The sequence below is a fragment of the Globicephala melas genome, chromosome 6 (genome assembly GCF_963455315.2).
Source record: "Globicephala melas chromosome 6, mGloMel1.2, whole genome shotgun sequence".
Taxonomy (NCBI): domain Eukaryota; kingdom Metazoa; phylum Chordata; class Mammalia; order Artiodactyla; family Delphinidae; genus Globicephala; species Globicephala melas.
The window spans coordinates 8949530-8971194 of NC_083319.1; the positions used below are offsets into that span (position 1 = coordinate 8949530).

A 21665-nucleotide genomic window follows, 5' to 3' on the forward strand; every position below is an offset into this window, starting at 1 on the left:
AACAAAAATTGGAAACATTCTAATGTCAAACAATAGGGAAATAGCTAAGAAAATTAAAATGAACTACATGACAAGAATATGGAAACATAAGTGCTAGAACTGCTGGGGTTTGAAGTACTTAAGAAAATTTACAGCAGTCTTGCAAGGTTGTGCATTGCAAGTGCATTTTTTAAAAGAATGTATAATTCATCTTTAAGTAAGATAACACTTTATTCTAATCATTGATATTTACTGTCAGATTTAAGTTTCTCACCAAAGTAGCAATAAATATATATATTTGTTACACATATATGTAAATATAAATAGTCAACAAGCCCCCCACGTTGGGGTTTCCTCCCCAAATACCAGGAAACTTCGTGTCCCTCCTCCTCCCAGTTATTTAATTGGTTAACCATCGCGTGGGGCACACGAAATGCCCGTGAGCCCGCAGTGGCTCCAGGGTCTTATTTACAGCCAGGGGCACACAGCTTGGAGCCCTCCCTGCGGACCGAGCCACGCCGGCCTGCTGACCTCACTCGACCTGCCGGGACGGTTCCTGCTTCCCTCCAGCTGCAGCCGCCCCTCCCGTCGCCCCCGAGTCTCTGCCCCACTGGCCTTCACCCACGCAGTTGGGTGGGACCACTCCGCCTGGGATCCCAGGCCCTCGGTGGCCTGGTCCATCTCACAGGCACTCGCAGTGGAGGGTGGCACTCGCTCATCAACTTGCTGCATGGCCGTCAGTCGGGCACTCTATCCCTACCCCGGGCGCCCGAGACAGAGGCTTCCCACACGCCTGCACGTCAGGCCGGTCTGTAAGGACAGCGGCCTTGCTGGCTCCTGAGCCCCTCCTGGAGGCATCCCCTGCTCCTCAAGAGGTGACCAGGCCTCTGACGCTCAGCCTTGGGCTTTTGCCACTGCTGGGCAGGAGAGCCGCAGCCTTGGCTAGCCCGAAACCTGGCCTGCCACCCTGATTTACTTCCCAGCAGTGGGGAGAAGGCAGGTGAAAAGGCATGAGGCCTATGTTCTCCCAGAATGTTCCAGACAGAGCAGCTAGCATTTTAGAGTGCTACTCCCATTTTCACCAACAGACCTATGTGAATGCTGCTCCCATTTTCACAAACAGCTGTGAAAAATGCCAAGTCCTGGAATGGGCTGTTGAATACGTACTACAAAATGACAAATTCCTACCAAAGACACATTTACATATGAGGTAAAAACATGCAACAAAATTTGTTGTAATTTTCTACATTCAACACGTTTTAACTAAAGAATACATTCCAAAAAAAAAAAAAAAGAAAGAAAAGAAAACTTTAAAAACCCGTGTCAGCAAAAGGCTGACATTATTCTTACTTGGGAAAGAAATAGCCTTTATTCTGAGATTACGGCCTGCTTGCATTGTTGGTATTAAAGTGTTCTTCCTCGGGGAAACGATGATAGTTTATACTCTCTTTACTCGCCATTTAAAAATAAAGTTGGCAGCCTTGTGAGAGTCTCCAAACTTTCTTTTTGCCCATGAAATCCAAAGTCTGGGACCCACTAGCAGGAGATCACACATGTTTCTCTGGCAGCAGGCAGATTGTTGGCTGGCACGGAGGGCGCCAGAGCTGGAAAGCCCCAAGGGCGGCTTGTGAGTCAGGCAAATGAGACGGCCAGGCAGGGAGGCAGCTTTGTGTTGCTGCAGGCTGCAGGATCTCTAAAACTTAAAGAATACTTGAAGGTTGAATAAGTAGGAATTTCAGTTTGGGACAAAAACCTCAAGTTTGAGTTCTCCTCTTTCCTCTTTCTTCCAGTCAGAGTTTACGTCGTACTGTAGAGCGGAGCACCTGAACCCCGGTCTCACTCGGGGCCTCAGCCCCCGGCGCCCCTCCTTGGCCTGGCAGGTGCAGGCTGGCCAAGCCCCAGCTCTCACGCATCTCGGGAGCGGCTCCCAGCTGCTGCGCAGGCTGCCCAGTGCTGTTGGGGGGCAACCACCCAGCCCCGCGGAACGGCCATCCCTCCCGGTGCCCAACTTCCAACCTCAGAGCGGCCCCGCCTTGGTGCCTCTCTTATTCCCTTTGGTGGCTGGTTTTCCCCAAAGGCTGCCTATCCCCCACCCCCCAGCTGTCCCTCCCTGGGGGCACCCTGTCGTCTCCTAAGTGAACGACTGGGCTTCCTGCTCTGCCCTCATCTGCCTGTACCCATTCTCCACTCTCCCTCGCCTCCCTCCACCTCCGCCAGCATGGACTTCCAGGCTGACCCCATGCTCATTCTGGTATCTTTAATGTCTCCCTATCTACACTACCTTTTTTTTTTTTTTAAGGTTTAAAAGAACATTTCGTTTCTGATTAAAGGGAATTTATGTTCATCCTAGAAAACAGAGAAAAGCATGAGGAGAAAAATAACTGCCTGTAATCCCACGGTTGTGAAATGAGCACTAGCGGGATCTAGGTGTGTCCCTCACATAAACATACTCCTCCGTACAAGCCGACCGCAGGCCACCGCGTGGTTCTGGTGGACAGTTCCGTTGGTGGAAGGCCCCAGAGGACTCATTCTTCAGTGGAAATGGAAAGGTCCCAACCCCGGAGGCACTGGCGCATTGTCTTATGTACTGGACACCCTAGACGCCTTCTGAGAAGGCCCCAGGAGGTGGACAGGGGCTGCCGCGGGCCCTGCTGCCAGCCCGGGGTATGTCCTGTCCAGGTCCGTCTTGACCGCACATAATCAGAGCTATCGCTTTACACGGGTGCCGGGTCAGCTCCAGGGTCTGGGTGCGGACAGGCGCACATCTGACCCCGTCAGTCAGGCCCTCCCCTGCTTCACCACCTTCTCTGGTGCCCCAAAGCCAACTCTCAAAGTGGGAGGAAAAGGAAGAGGATGGACCTCCTGGGGTGGAGAAGAGGGGCTGCAGTAACAAGAGAGCCCCAGCTCCCTCCCTCCTCCCTCCTACAGGCTTGTTGCTGTGACAATGGCCACAACAATCGTAATCATAATAGCATAAAAGCTGACCCGTGTTCAGAGGTCAGCCCATGCGGAGCATCAAGACCAGCAATCGACACGTGTCATCCATGTTCCCCAACGTGTGGACACACTCCACTGAGAGGATCATTGGTCCAGGGATGGACATTTGTATCTATTTTAACGTGTTTAGAAAAACGGCAGCAGAGCAAACCCTCAAAATCACAGATAAGAATAAAATAGATTTAAAGAGAAAAACTGAGCCAGAACATTAGTAGGATTAGTGAAGATGGTCATAAATGCCCAAAGTTTGGGGAAACATTGCATTGTCTTAGGATCCTCACAGCAGCTGTTCTATGGATGGCAAGGCGCAGGGAGGTTCCTGGCACCTGGGGAGTGACGACTGGGGTTAGGGCCTGAGCCCTGGAGACTGGGCCTCTATCGCCCTGGTCTCCGCTGAGGACACCTCTGCTTTTCCTCCCCTCCACCCTCGCTCTGCTGACCTACCGGCTACTCACACGTGGCCCAGTGGCCTCAGCCCTGCCAGGACCAGAAGAGGACACAAAGAATTCAGATTAGGTTTGAGCTACAACTTACGGCCATGAAGGTGCTGCCTACCCACCAGTAACTGCGGCCCTAGTGCACTACTAATAAACCAGTAAGTCCCACAGGCTGAGGACCCCGTGCATGTCTGGCACTGGGCTTCACCGAGGGGGCTACCAGCATTATGCCCACTTTACAGTCGTGGACACTGAGACACGGAGGTGCCCGAGGTCACACAGCTAGGGAAGGACCCAGACTCTGTCCTTCAGTGGCCGACCTCCACAGGACACGCCGCTCTGTGGGCTGACAGCTGGCACGGAGGGTTCTATTTTCCAGGGCCTCCTGGACAACCTGAGGATCGTGGCAACTTGTGAGCTTGTCCAACACCTACTCCCCGGGGGGGAGCCCGCGCCTGGGATGCTTCTGGCTTCCGCTTCTTGCACTGGCCTGGGATTGCTGGTGCCCGTCCACCCTCTCTCCTCGGGGCTCCCGGCTCCCGGGACGTGCTCCTTGCTCTCGCCGGCAGCTTGATGGCTGGTACTGCGCCATGAGTACTGGACCAGCTGAGTCGGGCTCGGGTCCTGAGCTCCTGTTTCAGCTCTGGCCCTTACGAGCAACACAGCCGTGGACGAACTCCCAGAACCCTTTTAGTTGCAAGTGACAGAAACTCACCCGGAACAGCTGCAAAATGGGGAAGGACTTTAAGAGTCTCAGAACGGCTCACAGGACCCGCGGCTGCACCTCAGAATCTGGGCAGCCCCAGGACAGCCCCAGGGAGGCTGGCGCGGGGGACTCCAGCCGGTGCTTGCTGCCTGCACAACCTACTCTCCCCTTCTTGGGGCGCAGCTGCACGCCTCATTTACTCAGGCTCTCCATGTGGCAGAGGTCAGGCCACTGGCAGCTGTGGTGTCAGGATATGACAGCACAGCAACCAAGGCAGAGAGATTCCCCCTCTCCCTGGCCTCAGAAAAACAAAACAAAACAAAACAGGCAACACTCTAACTGACCTAGTGTGAGCCCCACGACGGGCTGGGGGCTGATGTGCTGTGATGGGGCCAGATTCAGGTGTGGTCCTCTGCGGTCAGGTGGTGGGTGAGAAGGAGACCTGTGAAAGCCCCACACAGAGTGGCGGAGAGGGCGGAGCTCCATAACGCTCAGGAGACTCTCCCCTCCCGCTTGCTTCTCTCTCCTCCCACTTCACTCCATCACCTCCGCTGCCATGGCTCCCCTGGCTGGCAGCCCCAGTGGGTCTCACCCATGGAAACGCCCCACTCTGGGCTGCCGCCAACCACACCTCTCCCACCCAGTGAGCTGAGGCTCCTTGGGCAGTCCTGGGCCTTCTGGCCATCTGTGGGAAGTTCAGGTGGCCAGACTGGTGACGCCCAACCTGGGGTCGTTGGATGACTGAGGTCATTACTAGTCTATTGCAGAATTGGAGTCCACTGGGGGCACAGACATGAAATGCTTTATTCTCTCCAACGCCACTCCCCAGCTGCGCTGTGTTGACTCCCCTTTCCAATTTTGGGCAGCTGGTCCCTCAGTGAAATCTGGGCCAGATTCTGTAACTTTGCAGTCACTTTCCATTATTAGCATAGTAGCATTTCAAGATTTAAGACTCGGTTCTGTTTATTTGAAGACTTGATTCAAACCTCATTCAAAGCTCATCTCTGTTCTCCCTTCCCCCCCCTCCCCTCTCCTTGGGGGTTTGGAGGAGGTGGGATGGAGGGCGCTCTGCCATTTTCTTTGTTTGAATCTCCTTCCCTAATGCCTTTCAGACTCCAGCAGACCTCACTGGGCCCACTCTCTCCGGGAGGCGGGGTGGGGAGTGAGATCCGCTCACACAGGGGTCACCTGTCACTGGTGGGAGAACCTGGTCTGGTTCCCTCTGATGCAGGAGGTGATCTGGGTCTCCTAGGGATGTGTTCAGCTGTGTCCTGGCCCCTCCATGGCTGAAGGGCAGCCAGGCACCCTCTCCCTGCCATGAGGGGCACATGTCCTGACCCCTCTCTAGGCTGGGTGTCCCCCACGGCTTGGTGCGGTGGCCACCTGGGCAGCCACAGCTCCTGCCCCACTGCCAGCTTCTGCTCCCTTCACATGGAGACACAGTAACATCTGGGGTAGCTGCTGGCATCCTGTGAGGGCCACCGCGAACGGGAATGGGAGGTGAACCCACCTCTCCCCAGACACCCGCGTTCTTTAAGCCTGGTGATTCCACAGATGCCCCCCTTCAGAAATCCCTACACCAGAAATAGGCACCAGTTTCCATGTTCAGTAGGACCTGAACTTCAGGGGCTATGTGTCAATCACCCTCTCCCTCTTCTTCCCCAGAGAGGGAGGGAGCTGAAAAGGATGCAGCCCCTGCTCTCAGCTGCCCCGGGGTGCTCCCGCACTCCACGGGGCCGAGGGTCCTGCAGTCCCTCATCACGTGCCCAGTCCCTCTCTTGTAGGAGGCACCCCAACCTTCCAAAGGACTCTCCCAGAGACTCCCCACTTGGCTCTGGGGAGAAGCACCCGTCTCATCTCAAACTACCCTTGCTGTGAGTCCAGGACGCTCTCTCCTGCACAACGCCTCCCAGATTCACAGGGGTGGGTGTGGGGAAGGGGCTGAGACTGGAGGTGGGGCCGGAAACCATCACCTCAGTTCCGTTCGACAAACATTATATAGTTACTCTCGGCTGGTCGGAAGCTCTGGCTAGCTACGAGCTTGTTAACGAGAAGGGGGTGAGGCATTTCTTTTCACCTAACACCAGCAGCATGTGTCACAGAGACAGCTTCTATTGCAACATTAAAGAAACAGAGCTCTGTATCAGTTCTGGGGACAAGACCTCGCTCCTGGTGACCCTGGGCAAGACCTCTGACTCTCTGAGGCTCGGTTTCCTCATCTACATGATGTAGATCAGGATAGAGCTTCACACTGTACCTGAACTTCACAGTACACATGGCAGCTGTGATTATTTATAGGAGTTTTCAAAACCCAGAGTTAAGAAGAGACACGAAAGGGGTCCTGGGTGGGGAAGGGATCACAGGCTTGGTGTCCTCAGGCTGCGCCGGCTCTGGCAGAGGAGCCTAGCCCAGCGCCGGGTACACGTGGGCCAGCAACACATATTCCCTTGAATGGGAGGTGTTCTCTTAATTACAGAAGACCGTCCATCTGCTACTTATTAATGAGGTGTTCTGAACACAGATTTAAACTGAATTTGGTCCAGCAACCAAGAGACTGTGGGTCGTAAAAAAAAAAAGAAAAAAGGAGGAGAGACCCCTGTGTGTGTGTAGGGTCGGTGGCCCTCCCCTCCGGGAGGGGCGGGAGCCGGCAGCTGTCTCCCGGAGCGCCTGCTGGAGCTGGATGGCAGCCGTGAATACTTTCTTTCTTAAGTGAAGCTCTTCTCTGTGTATGCTGAATTGTGGCATTCACGGGGGGAGTGAGGACAAGAGCATTTACCAAGCGGGTACCAGGCATCCGTGGGTGCAGGCCGGGGGGCAGGGGCCGGAGACCTGGCTGGGCCAAGGCTCTAGCCAGAAAGGAAGCTGAAACCCACTCCTCCGGCCATCCCTCCGACTCCCATGGTAGGTGCTGGGGTGGGGGTGAGAGGACCGGATGAGCACTGTGACCACAGACCTCGGCAGGGGAGAGACAAGGCCCAAAATAGGTTGAGCGTCTGGGGCGTCAGCTGGGATTCGCCCCTTCCAGCAAGTCAGGGCTCAAGCATTCTGTTTACCAAACGCTCTGCACACACAGAAACCAGGACGGTCTGGATTCCACGTTACAGGGGATGGCAGGGGGTGGGGGGAGGGCGCCCCGGGGTGCGTTTTGAGGTGTTGAAAGCTTCTCTCACAATGCCAGGGAGGAGGGCCAGGTCTGGGGGTGCCCATAAAGAGCCTGGCAGAGGAAGAAAGGCGATGGCAGGCCTGCGGGCGGGCGGGGGCTCGTCCCTGCTGGGCGCACCCCACCCCAAGCAGCTCCAGCCTGGCAGGTAGCGGGAAGGGAGTGACGTCTGCAGACAAAGGCGGCTCTGCGGAGGGGGAACGCCACCGAAGCATGCTCTGGAGCCCGTGAGAGTAATCGTAATCGGAACCAGCTGAGGACGGAGCTGCGCTTCCAAGGGCTGCCAGGAAGAGGGATTTCCAGCGGCAGAAGCCTGGGGATGTTTCTCTACCCAGGAGCGCTCCCCTGCCCCGCTGCTCTTCTCTCTCCTGGGCCGAGGGTGGGGGGGCATCGGGGAGCAGGGCAGCCCCCTGGGGTGCACTGTGCCTCCTCCCTTGTGTCCTCCTCATGCGGCTGGCTGCCCGCGCCACAGGCTCTGCAGATGCGGAAGTACCTTACGTGGATACGTCCTAACTGGCGACAAGAACTCTGCGAGCTTGGTGCCTCTGAATGCCCGCTTTGCAGATGACGACACTGAAGCACTGAGAGGTGACAGGAATTGTTCAAGGCCACGCAGCTAGTAAGTGGTGGGAAGCGTGTTTTTAGAGCCCACACTCTATACAGTACACTGGCCTGCCTGGTAGGAAGATGACGATGATGATGATGAAAAACTAAAGCACTTGTTACATGGCAGGCACTTTGGATACCTTATGTCATTTCATTCTCATGACAACCCTATGAAACATAGGTATTATTTTTATTATCCCCAATTTACAGACGGGGAAATGAAGGCACAAAAGATCAGTTACTTGCCCAAGGCCATTCGGCCAGGAAGGGCAGGTCTTGGGCTCAAACCCAGGTCCCTCCGACTCCAGCACCCATGACTGTGCCACCAAGCCCTTCACTCATCCACCCAACAGCAATGACAACTGAGCACCCGATGCTGTGTGCCAGGCACTGTGCTGAGCACTGGGGACCCAGGGGTGACGAGGTGACCGCTTCACCCGCACAGCCTGCTGCGGGAGGGGAGAACACCAATCATACCAGTAAATAAATAAAATTTATAAAAGTAATTTCTGCAAAGATGATTTATTATCTTTTTCATGTGCCTTTTATTTCCTATTCTGTGCCAGGAAAGCAGTTGGAAGTCAGGGACGTGTTAATAAAATTGGTCGAATGAAGCTTGTTTCACAGTCCAGACATCACCTGCTGCTTAAACACCACATTTTCCCAGGTCAGTGACACCTGGCCATTTTGGTGAAGGAGAGGCGAAGGGAGAGACTAAAAGCCTCAAGCCAGCTCCCAGGAAATGGCTGCGAAAAGCCAAACCACACTCTCCCGGAGTGATGCATAACCGACACCTGCACGTGTAAAACTGCCGTCAGAAGTAGGGATGGTCACGGCTGGGCCACCCGGCCTCATGTTCTTGCAAACTCATCTATCTTGAGAAGCGGTTCCCACAGCGCCGTCCTCATGGGAACTTTTAGAAATGCAAATCCTCAGGCCCCACCCCAGGCCTACAGAATCAGAAACCCTGGGGTGGCAAACTGTGTGTTAACACGTTCTCAGGTGATTCCAAAGTTGCTAAAGCTTGAGAACCTCTGATCTAGGATGGGCTGGAATGATGAGCATAAGGGACCCAGCGCTGACTGAGTGCCTACGATGTGTCAATCACACAACATCTCAACCTTCATAGTAATTCTGGGAACAAACAGCATTATCCTACAAGTGAAGAAATGAGGATCAGAGTTGCCCTAACTTGCCCATCCTCACGCTGCTGGGAAGCTGAGAGCTTAAAGCCCGTTAACGGCTGTGGACTTTGGATGCAGACAGGCCCAGCCAGTCCAAATCCTGCCTTTGCCACTTACTGGCTGTGTGGCAGTGGGTCAACTCCCTAACCTCTCTGTGCCTGAGCTACCTCATCACTTAAAATGGAAGACAGTAAAGAGAACCTCTCCTGGAAGTTTCTGTTTTTGAGGATTCAGTGAAACAATCCACTTAAAAGGCCTCCCACCATGCCAGGCACACAGTAAGTGTGCAGAAGACGGCAGATATTTTGTAAGAGCACAGACCTTGTAAGTCCCGAAGGCTTCTGAGCCCCCAAAATTGATGTGATCAAGTGCAGGCATTGACTCTCATGTACTTCACTCACAGGAGAGCTCTTCAGACTAGTGCAGTGCCCAGCTACTCTTATTTAGAAATAATTCTACCAGATTTCTGGGACCTCAGCTGGCGAGAAGCAACAAATCAGGAGAGGGATGGGAGGCTGGGAAGGGAAGGTGACTGCTGCCTTGGAAAGAAGAGCTAGAAAAGTAACGACAAACACAGCTGCCTGGAGCTTACAGGCGGTAAAGTTAGTCTATTCACGACGACTGAGTCGCCAAGGAGAGTGTGATTAGCCACGATTTTCAGCGGCTAGTGTGCTCTGTGTGTGTGTGTCTATGTGGGTCTGTGTGAAAAGCTTAATGAGAATGGATAAAAATTTTAAAGCATTGGATGTTTCAAGAGATAACCTTGTAGCTTCCCAGTCACCTTGATTATCCAAAACGGCTTGGTCCTTGGAGCCTGAAGAGCTGAGGCTTGCCCACGACAGAGGCAGGTCACCAGGGTCTGAGAGGCCAGGCTCCTAGTGCCAGACTGCCCAAGTTCAACACTAGCCCACCACGTACCCACTCTGACCCTGGGCAAGTCAAGTAACTTCTTAAGCCTCGGTTTCTGCCTCTGAAAATTGGGTAACAATAAAGGAACCTATCTCTTGGGGTTGCTCTGAGGATCAGTAAGCACTCAGTAAATGTTACAAATCACATTGGGATGTGCACATGTGCACTTTCCACAAGCCTGCTTCCCGCCATGTTGGTTAAGCAGACTTCAAATACAGACCAAGGCAGGGGCAGGGAGGCAACTCTATGCCTAAAGGACTGTTGGTCGTGAGGCTCTGCGGGAGTGGTTCTGGGACCGACAGACATGTAAACCAGAGAGGGAAAACTAAAGGAGGCCATCTGGAGAGATACAAAATGACCAGTGACCTCCCGAGGACCCAGTGTGTTGGAAACCCAGGATGATGGGGCTCCCAGTTACTAAAGGAAGAGAGCCAGCATTTACCAAACACCTACAGTGGAGCCTGTATTGCACTAGGGTATTTGCACTCACATTGATTCACTTATTCCTGCCAGCCGTTCTGGGAAGGTGGTGTTACCATCCACAGTTGCTAAGTGAGGATACTAAGATGCAGAGAGGACTGGTAACTTTCAGAAGTCACGTGGTTCATAAGAGGCAGAGGTAGAATGCAAGCCCAGGCCTGGCTGACCCCCGTCACGCCACCACGCCAGCCACGGTCCAGCAGGGAGGGGGCGCTGGCGATACACCTGTCCTCACTTTCTCGCCACTCTCTCATCACCTGCTGGCACCTGCCATTGGCCAGAAGGTAAGGGAGCCCATGGAGGCAATCCACACAGGTCAGGCTCTGGGCACGGGGCAGCAACTGGAGAATATCTAGCACAGGGGAAGCCTGTCCCCTGCCCTCCAGGGTTTCAGCCTCAGAGCTGAGGTTTATCCAGTCCAGCACAGGGAGGGTGAGAGGAAGGGCAGTGGGGGTGGTCTGGAGGCTAGCAGGGCTGAAGCAAGCCTCCTGCACCAGCTGCCCCTACTCCCTGCAGGGCCTGTGTGGGTGCCCCTGAGATGCCACACTCCAGACCTACCAGTCAGAGAAGCCAGGGCAGGTCTGAGAGCCTTAAGCCCAGGAAGATGAAGAAACAACCCATTCTGATTTTCAAGGGCCACAGCTACAAGTTCTCGCCTCTCCTTGACAGGGCCTGCTGCAAAGTTCCCCTTGCAGCTTTGGGGCAGCGGAGCCATGAATCTTTGCTGAAAACAATTTCCAGCAAGCCCCAGGAGACCCTGAGCTGTCCATGTCTCTCCAGATAGTAACCTTGTGAGCACCCACCTCAGGAGCTACCTCAAGGATGAAAACAAACTAGTCCACTCCAGCCTGAGGGGACACACAGGATCACATTAACAGCAATTCAAAAATGTTTTATAGACCCCACCAGCATACCTGCAGCACCTCAAGCTCATTCCCAAGTTTCCCCCAGTTATTTCCGGTAGTGTCTAGGGTGGGGTCTCCTCACTCCAGCTCCTTGCTGGTACCTGTTTCCCCACACTCCTAGAGGATGGTGCCCAGCACTACCCAACTGTCAGTGCTGGCTGTGGTCAGGGCTGCCATGTACAGCCGCACAGGGTGTGCACTGCCCAACTGGACAGGGCAGTCCCGACTGTGGGTCACTACCTTGTTCCCAGAACTCTACTTCTAGGGCTCCCAAGTGGCAAACCTTCAAGGTGCTTATCAGTGCAGCACGATGCTCACCATATCAGAGGCGCGCTGGGTTTCTGTCAGCTCTTCCTCCAAAACCTAGCCTGAGTCCAACCACTGGTCACTATCTCCTTGACACTGCCCTGGTGCCAGCCCCCTTGCTTCTCATCTGGACAGCCCCTCAAGTCTCCTAACGGTGTTCTCAGCTCCACGCTTATTCCGCCCGGACCACTCTCCACCCAGTACCAAGAGGGACAATGAGAAAACGCAAAGCAGTGCATATCATCTTCCTGCCTGCAACCCTCCAGGGGCCTCGACTGCGCTCTGAATCCAACCCTAAGGCCTCACCTGGCCTACAGGACCTGCCCGGCCTGCCTCTCTCGTTCTGCCTCCCTCCAGTCTCCTGCTTGGCCCCTCTGCTGGGCCACACTGATCTTTCAGGGCCAAGCTCATTCCCACCCCATTGCTTTTGCACGTGCTGTTCCTTTGCATGGCTGCCTCCTTCCAGTCTTTGGGCCTTGATTCACGTGACCCTCCCTCCTAGAAGCCTTCCCTGAGCACCCCGTTTAAAATAGCCTCCCTCCCACCCCCGCCCACCCCGATCTTTCCTATTCCATTAACTGGTTTCATCAGTCTGGAAATTATCGCATCTCTTCATTGTCTGCCTCCTTAAAGAGACATACACTCCAAAAGGCCAGGGGCTGTGTCTGTCTTGTTCACTGCTGCGTCCCCAGCTCCTGGCACCGTAAACATGTGTGAAGTAACTGAGTGGATGTCTCCCACAGAAGAGGGGGCCTTTGCTCTGCCCCACGGCGCTCGCTGAGACTTGTGGCCCCTAGTCTCACGGCTCAGCACTGCGTGAGCCCTGGTCTCACCACGAGTGCAGTGAAATCAGCTCCTCCGGCCTCTGCTGAGAGCCCTCGCTGTCCAGAGCTCAAGCTCAAGCTGCTCTCTGGGAGCCAGGCCGGATTCAGGCTCCATCCTGGTGGCACCGGAGGTCCACGTGCCTGGGTCTGCGTCTTGGCTCCATCGCTTCAGCTGTAGGCCCTTGGGCAAGCTACTTCCTCTCTCTAAACCTTATTTTTCTCAGCTCTGAAAGGAGGAAAGTGGTGCTTCTTACCACCTGGAGTTGTGAATATAAAGAAGATAATTCACATGGGCCTTCCGCACAGCGCCTGCGCCCAGTAAACGCTCAACCAGTGTCGTCGCCATTACTAGTTCCCATGAAGTTGTCTCCCACGTGTTCTTCCGGGACCCGAGCGCAGCCATCCTCCCATATCTGCTCAAGCAAAGCAAATCCAGAACCGCACCCCCCCACCCCCCGCCCCAGGCGCTGGCTCATCGCTTTGGATGCCAGCTACAGATAACTTGTGAACAGCAGCTCCCTACGGGTTCACTGAGAAAGATGAAATGAGGGATTTAAAGAGAAATGACTAATATCCGTCATCCCCAGAGATGCACACAACATGGGCCTATCCTCAAGGAACTCACAGCGCAGGAGAGGAGAGCAGATCTGCAAGCGAACGCATCCACTGGGAGGGGGTGACGTCAGCGCCGAGTGGCGGTCCCGTGGACTCAGGTGGCCCCCTGCAAACACGCAGCCCGAACACTACGGAGAACCTCACGTCAAGTCAGATTTTATCACCAAATGAACTTGTGCCAAACTTCTAAAAAAAGGCTTGCTGGGGTGTTCTGTTTGTTTGTTTGTTTGTTACTTTTTCAGCGATCTGGGGTTCTGAATTTGTGGAGGAGGGAGTGTGCTCTCGCAGTCAGGGCCGAGTCATCCAACAGGTGCAGCCAGGCACAGGGCCGGGGGCTCACGATACTATCAGGGGCCCCCAAAATGTTCTAGCTTCCTTTAAAATGAGAGCAAAAAGTGCAATTTTAGGTCAGAAAATGCTTTAATATATAATGTTAGCATATTTGTCCTTACACCAATGCAGTCATGGAAGATGGTTTTTAATATTTTTAGTGGGGGAAGGAGCTCACCAAGTGCCCAGGGTGGGAGGGAGTTGCGGGCCCTGCTTGAAGCGCTGCCCGCACAGAACCCGGGAGGACTGGCTGAGATAAGGCCAGGGAACGGACGGGCACAATGCCCGATACGGAGTAAACAATAAACGATGACGACAGTAACGACCGTGATATTTTCAGTCTCTTTTTTCTCACCTATAAAATGGAGTAATTGCAGCCCTCCCCACCCCCAGGCCTGCCGTGAGACTCAAGGGAGACAACAAACGCCAAAACACTTTGGGGACCAGCCCTGCCTGCAGAGGAGAGGGCTAAGACCGGGGACACCGACATCATCCACTTGGACCAGGAACGTGAGCGGACGCCCCTCTGCTGCCTCACCCGTACCCGGCGGGACGGCCCCGAAAGGCCCATCACAGGTACTGCCTTCCTTCATGTACCTGCCTGGCAGACGGATTAGTGGAGAAGGGGGGAGGGCAAGGCTGGGGCAGGGGCACCCGGGAGCCAGATCAGTGGAGGAGGGAGTTACTCAGGACTCCCAGAGCCAGCTTGGGGCAGGCCTGGGGCAGCTCGTCAGGGGTTTAGACACAGCCTCGCCACGTCAGAGCGGCTGTCTTTCTCTCCTTGGTCTCCTCGCCGCTCTTCTCCTAGGTAGACTCCCGAATGGTGCCCCTTGCTGCCCTCACCCCTGAGACCCTGAGTCAGAAACCCTGGATGAGCTTTCGAAGGCTAGTATTGCCCTGCAGTCATTCAACAGTCATTCACTAGCGTGTGCTTCTATGCACTAGGCCTCAAGCAAGATGCTCAGGCCAGAGCCCACAATGAGGCAGCCCCAGGCCCAGCCCTCGGAGCTCTATGATGACACCAGCCCATCTCCCCGCCAGCGCCAGCACCTCTGCTTCGTGATCCCACCCTGGCCTCGTGCCTGGGGAGCTCACTCCATCGATCTCTTGCCAGAAGCCCTCATTTATCCGCTCAGCCGCCTCGCTGGGCCCCAGGACAGATAAGCGAGGTCGGTAACAGCTTGGCTACCCCTCGGGACGAGAATTTCAGCAGGTATCTATCTGCAAGCAAATTGCGGTCCTTTCCCACTGACCGTAAAACTGCCTCCAGTCCCTCATCTCCTGTTTAGGACAAAGGTCCCGTCTGATACAGACAACAGTGTTCCAGAAGCAACCGTTTTTAAACATTTTATGCTGGATGGGGATGATTTTAAACAGCTTTGGAAATTTGGGTTGATATTCTTCACTAAATTTGGGAATGTGTTGGCGGGGGAGGTTGGGGGCCATTATTCCTTTAAATATTTCTTCTGCACAATTCTCTCTCCCTTCCCCTTCTGGAACTCCACTTACACAGTTGGCATTGTCCCACAGGTCACTGAAGCACCATTTATTTATCTTTATCTTTAAAAAAAAAAATCTCTGTGCTTGTTTGGATCATTTCTATTACCTGGCTTCAAGTTTGCTGATCCTTTATTCTATAGGATTTAATCTGCTGTTAATTTTATCCAAATTATGTTTCATGTCAGGTGCTGTACCCTTTTGGCTTTAGAATTGCCACTTAGTTTATTTTTATGTGACCCATTTCTCTTCTGAGATTCCCTATCCATGCGTTCATTCTGTACTTCATTTCGTGAAAACCCTGTACAAATTCATAACATGTACACATTTTCAAGTCCTTCTTTACTGCTTCCGACATCTGGGTCATCGGTGGGTCTAATTTTATTATTTCTCTTGATCGTGGGTCACGTTTTCTTGCTTCTTCACACGCCTATAATTTTTAAGTTGTGTGCTGGACATTTTGGATGCTACGTTGAAAAGACTCAGTATTTTATTGTCTTCCTCTCAAGAATGTTGTGTTTCGTTCTGGCAGGCAGTTAAATTACTGGCATATTCCCTTGACCTTGTGGAGGCTTGGTTTTTAGGTTTTGTTCAGGTAGGTTTATTTTGGTTTTGCCCTTAATCCTAGAGTATAACCCTTAATCCTGGGTTCACTTGTAAGGCATGGCCTTTCTGGGATTAAATTGAGAGCCTTAAGTGCTGGCTAAGCCCCATTAACTTGGCAGGACTTGAACTCCAAACTCCATCTTTCAGGCAGCTGCTGAACTTTCTGCCTCTCAGCTGCTGCTTTCTTTTGGGCTCCCAGGACTCTCTCTCTCTCTCTCTCCCTCTCTCTCTCTCTCTCTCCCTCTCTCTCTCTCTCTCTCTCCATGTATACAATTTAGGGGTTAACTAAGGAATCAAGGGGAATTTGTATAGTAGTTTTGGAGCTCCTCATTCTGTGGCTTTCTCCTTTCTAGCATTTCCCCCTTCAATTTCCATCCTCAAGGTCCAATCTCTTTCTCTTCTTCCCAGCCAGTAATGCTGCTGCATTGTTTTGTCATTCTGTGTATCACCATGAGTAGGGAAATACCCTAGTGAGCTTCCTGTCTTTCAAGGAACATGTCTCCTCCAGCTTCTATTGCTTTGGATTGCTTTCAAGTGCTTTCAAGCAGCTGTCTTTTGTATATTATCCAGCTTTTATCATTGTTACTGACCAGTGGGTTACTTCAATACAACCTACTCCTCCTTTTCAGGAACTGGACCTCCGCACATCCCAGCGGAATTCGCCTTCTCACCCAAACCTCCTGCTTTTTACTGATGCCTTACCATAAACCTAGCCCGCTGGTTGGTGGTCCTTAATTCAGTTGTCTGCCCTCCCTGTTCTCGGTCATAGTCTGTTGGGAAATATCAGCCCCGATAATTCACAGTTTGGTTCAGCTCAGTGTACCCACCAGCGCACTAGAAGATGAAAGAGACGTGTGGCCTCACAAGCCTTGTTAGAGCACCTTATGTAGCTACCTGCGATGGGCTGGGTGTCAAGCTCAATATTTTACACTTATCTTTTTTTTCTTCTCCCCCCAAAACCCTATGAGGGAAGTATTACTATTTTGTTCTACTAACAAGAAGAGTGAGGCTTGGCAAAGTGGGCTTCCTTGCACCAGGCCACACTGCTAGGCAGTAATGGGACTGTGATGAAGACTTACATCAAAGATAGCAGGAACACTGTGCTGTGTTGTCCTGAAAACAAATTACATTTCTTCGATTCTAACGTTTTAACACTTTTTTCTTGTTTTAGGATCTCTGAAATCCAGAGGCATCTTAAAGTTAGTAGCGTGTCAGGGTTTAATTGGCAGTACTTTGTCTCTTTTACTAGAACATGACTCATTTAATGGTTGACGACTTCTCAGATTCGAGGAAGTGTGGCAGTTTTTAGTGATCAAGGCTGCAGTGAGGCTGAGCCATGGGTGAGGGACAAAAAGGCAAGGCCCCTCCTCTCCTGGTCAGCTGGTCTTGGAAAGGCCTACAGGAGTGTCTGAGCATCAGGAAGGCTGTGGAACTGCCAGAAGCGTCCATCCCTCCAGATTTAATGAAGCAGCTGCCTCTGAGCTGAGAGTGAGCCAGCTGGTCCCCTCCTCTCCTGGAGGCCTTGTGGTCGGGTCCTGTGACTTGCTGCCTCATGTCTGGCAGGGGAGCCACATGTTTCCTGGTGAGAAGTTAGGAGACTTCTTTTATGGGAAGTATCTAAGGCAGTGCTAGTAGTCATCCTATACTACCCAGTGTCACAGAGGATGTCCCAGCACACGGAAAGCCCTACGAGGACGCTGTGTCTGTGAAGTGCTTGCCAGGCAAGTCTATCCAAGTGTCAGCACAGGGTGTATGCTCAGTTACAAAGCGGTTTGGAGAGCCTGTTGTCAGCTTGTCCATCTCATTCCCGACTTCCCAACCCACCTGCCAGGGGACAGAGTCCGGGCAGTGCCTCTTCTCAAGCCTGGACATCACCCGCCAAACACATTCACTGCTCAGGCAACAGATACTTATTAAACCCCATCTGAGCACTACCTATGGGCTCCAGGCCAATTTGCCCGAAGCCAATTTGCTGAGACTTCAGTTGAGTGGTTTTCATTTTGTCTTCGTAACAGTATCTTAAGGAATGCTCATTTGGTTTGTCGCCTCTCTCTCACCCTGCAGCTCACGTGGGGGCTTGTCCCCAAGAGGGGAGACTGAAGAACAGAGACAGGAGAGATTTAATTTTCGTTTCCTGGTTTTCTTCGTAGGTTCGTAACAAACACTTCACAGGAAATTTCCAAAGCTGTTTAAAATCATCCCCATCCAGCATAAAATGTTTAAAAACGGTTGCTTCTGGAACACTGTTGTCTGTATCAGACGGGACCTTTGTCCTAAACAGGAGATGAGGGACTGGAGGCAGTTTTACGGTCAGTGGGAAAGGACCGCAATTTGCTTGCAGATAGATACCTGCTGAAATTCTCGTCCCGAGGGGTAGCCAAGCTGTTGCCGACCTCGCTTATCTGTCCTGGGGCCCAGCGAGGCGGCTGAGCGGATAAATGAGGGCTTCTGGCGTCAGATCAATATCTGATCTAAGAAGCTCAGTGAATCCCATACAGAATAAATATGAAGAAAATCAAACCTAGTCACATCATCGTCAAATTACTGAAAATCAAAGATAGACAGAAATCTTAAAAGAAGTCAGAGGGGAAGAGACCCACCACGTACACAGGAACAACTGCAAGGAAGAGAGCTGACTGCTCATTAGAAATAGTGTAAGCCAGGAGACAATGGAAAGGCGTTTCAAAAGTGCCGAAAGGAAAAAATCAGCTTGGGAAATGTGAAGCCTGAAATGCTGGTAAGACTCTGAGGTTGCGAGATACAGCAAAAACCCCCTCCCAAGCACCCGTCTACGTAACACACATCATTCGTGCACTGCCCCCCGCCTCAGCCCCCACCCCTCATACACAGTTATCTCAGTAGAACATCCCAACATTCCCAACAGGAAAAAGAAAAACAAAAGAACTGTTAACTGTCAGGAAGGTGATAAATAGGAAAACACATGAAATTTATACAAACTGTGGGACATAATGAAGATTCTTTGTATTCTGCCACCATGTAAACGTCACACATCTTTTTCATTCTGGTAAAAACTATACAAAGAAAAAGAAAGATTCCCTTTTCCTCAAATGCTTTAGTCACATGACACCGGTCCAACAGGCAGGTGGAAACGCAGGGATGGTGCTCACTGAGGTCAGGAGGATTCCAAGATCTGGGAGCCATCAAGGTGGAGGCTTGACGAGGATGTTCTGGGTACGAGTGGGGAGGAGCCTGGGGGCAGGGAGAAGCGGCAGCAACTTCCTGAGCAATGGCGAGTGCCAGGCATTGTGCTAAGCGCGTTAGGTACGTTATCTTATCTCAATCCTCACACTAACCCCTAGGAGTCAGTATTATCATTGCCTTTTTTAACAGGAGGAAACAAAGTTTGAGAGAGAATTGGAAAGTTGCCCAGGTTAGTGACAGAGCTGGGATTTGAGCACAGGTTCGTCAGCCTCTGAGCCACAGCTCTTTACCCTCCCCTGCCAGCCATCCGTTTATTCACTCTGCTGTGCTGGGCTGGACAAAAGGAGAGCTCCACACGGCCCACGCCACACATGCCCCCATGCTCAGGGGACTCCCGGGCAACTAAAACGACCAGAGCCAACGTTACTGAGCACTTACCATGTGTGTTACACTTAACGTGTCACATCTTATTTAATTTTCACAACAGCCCTGTGGGGTAAATCCTTACATCATCTTCATTTTCCACAGGAGGAAAGTGAGGCTCAGGGCTACTGGCGGTAGAACCAGAATTTGACTGCCCAGCTCAGGCTCCCCAGGGGTGTGCTTGATTGCCCAAGGCCACCAACAGGGCAGGGGGTGAGGAAAGATGGGCAGGGCACGGCCACCCTGCTGCTCCTGTCCCACTTGGTGGGATCCCAGGAACTTGGAATTGTGGAAGCAAATCTGTTTAGCAACCAAGGGACTTGGGCTGCACCTATTCCCAGAGCAGGGGGGATGTCCTGGGAATGCTTCCTGCCCCAGGGGGTCCCATCGCTTCCAACCACCTCTCTCACCAAGACAGCTGCAACCAACTCCCAGCAGCTCTGATGCCTTGGCCGCCGCACCTGTCAATCCAGTCAACACCAGCGTGGCCCTCTTAGAAACAAAAGCAAGGCGGAAGGAACCCTGTCCTGCTCAGAACCTTGCAGTGCTTCCTGACTGCCCTCGGGATGAAGTCCCCCCTCTGACAAGGCCTCATCCTCTGCCACGCTCCCCTTCTCTCCTCCACACCGCACTCCTCTCAGCTCCTGGAAGAACTCACAGTTGCCCTTGCCTCAGGGTCCGCTCCTGTTACTACTGCAGCGTAACAAATTACCACCAAAACTTTGCGGCCTCAAATAACCATTTCCTTATCCTCATGGGTTCTGTGGGTCAGGAATTCGGGCACGGAACACTAGGATGGCTTATCTCTGCTGCCTGATGGCTGGGGCCTCAGCAGGAAGACGCCATAGCTGGGGATGACTCAATGGCGAGGGGCCTCTTTCCTCCCACGCCTGGGGGTTGATGCCAGCTGCCAGCTGGGACCCATGGTACATGCAGTCTTCACACGTCAGCTTCCGGGTAGCTGGACTTCTTGGGGTCCAGCTTGGCTCATGGCGCCAACACAGAGTGTGCCAGTGAACAAGGCAGAAGCTGCACTGGCTTCTTTCACCCAGTCTTGGCAGTCGGGTAGTGTCACTCCCACTGCATTCTACTGGTTACAAGCAAGTCAGAAACCACCCACATTCAAGGGGAGGGGGCAGAGATCCTACCTCTCATTGGGAGGAGTGTCAAGGTCTCACTGTGGCGGGGAGATATTGTTGGGGCCACTTCAACTGCTATTCTCTCCGCCCAGGCCACCCTCCCTCTAACCTCACCACCTGCTAACTCTGACCCATCCTCCAGGTTTCAGCTGAAGCACCACTTTGTCAGGGGCCTGCCCTGACTGCTTCATCAGACATCCTGCTTAGATACTCCCTGTGCCCGGTACTTCTCAGGTGCCCAAGTCTGTCTGTCTGTCTCCCCTCCGGCCTGCGAGCTCTGTGAGGACAGGGACTTTGCCTTCCTGGTGCTGGCTCAGAGCAGGTTCCCAAAAAATACATCCTGGAAAAGAGAGTCAGAGAGAGAGAGAGAAAGAAGGAGGGAGGAAGGGAAAGAAGGGAATATGCCTGCATCCAGGCTGTCTAGGGCGCAGCTCAGAAGAAGCTGGGCCCCTCTCATATGCTCCGGCTGATCTTGAGCCCCCAGCCTGCCATGGCCCCACCAGGATCCTCCAGGCCCTCTGGAAAATCCACAGGGCGGGCAACACCGTCACCTCCGGAGTCGACGTGGGGAAGGTTTCTGTGCCATCCTGCTGTCTGGCTAATGTGGTGGCCTGTAAGATGCTGGGGTCTTCTGGCAAAGAACACCTTTGCCAGAGGACAAGGTCTGAGCAGGATGGGAGAAGCTGAGGCAAGAAGGAAAGGTGCTCTCCTTCTGCAAAGACAGGGGTGGCTATCCTGGGGAGGGGAGGAGCACGGTGGACCCAGGAACATGATACACCGTGCCTAGCGGCACAGAGAACCCCACTGAAGTTTCTCTCCCAATTTGTACCCAAACATCATCATCACCACCACCATCATCACTAAAAATGTTTTAAAAGGGAAAGGAGAGTTACCACCAACACTGCACAAGGCTGTTGTCCAGGCAGAGGACAAACCTGCCCTGGCTGCTCCTTCCCAGGACTCGCCTCCGCCCACTGAGCAGGCCCGTCCCCCCGGCCTGTGCCAATGAGCCTGTAGGGCCGCTCGCTGCGTGGGGTCCAGTGCTGTCTCTTCTCTTGCTCTGACTCCACAAACATTCATGAGCTCTGTCTCGGGGGCAGGCTCTGTGCTGAGGGTGCCGATGGACTCCCATCATGTGTTCCTCAAAGAGCCGAACGGGAGGTCCCAGTGGAAGTTCTGGGAGCGTGAGCCCTGACCTGCTGGACGCCAGAGTCCTGAGTTCAGTCCACTAAGGCCTCCTCGCCCTACGCCGAGGCCCTTCCTGCACGACCTCATAGAACCCTCGCCGCAGCCCTTGGAGGTAGATTACTTGTTTTAGCTCATCTACTGATGCATGAGAGGGATGCCCGGAGAGATGCAGTGACTCAATCAAGGCCCCTCAGGTGGGAAGTGATGGAGCA

The 21665-nt window shown here is 53.1% G+C and overlaps 1 protein-coding gene across 14 annotated transcripts in view; it reads right to left on the reverse strand.

The window, feature by feature from the left end:
• The window catches only part of RALGPS1 (Ral GEF with PH domain and SH3 binding motif 1), a 286653-nt gene that overhangs the window by 70552 nt on the left and 194436 nt on the right, over window positions 1-21665 (reverse strand). The window lies entirely within an intron of this gene.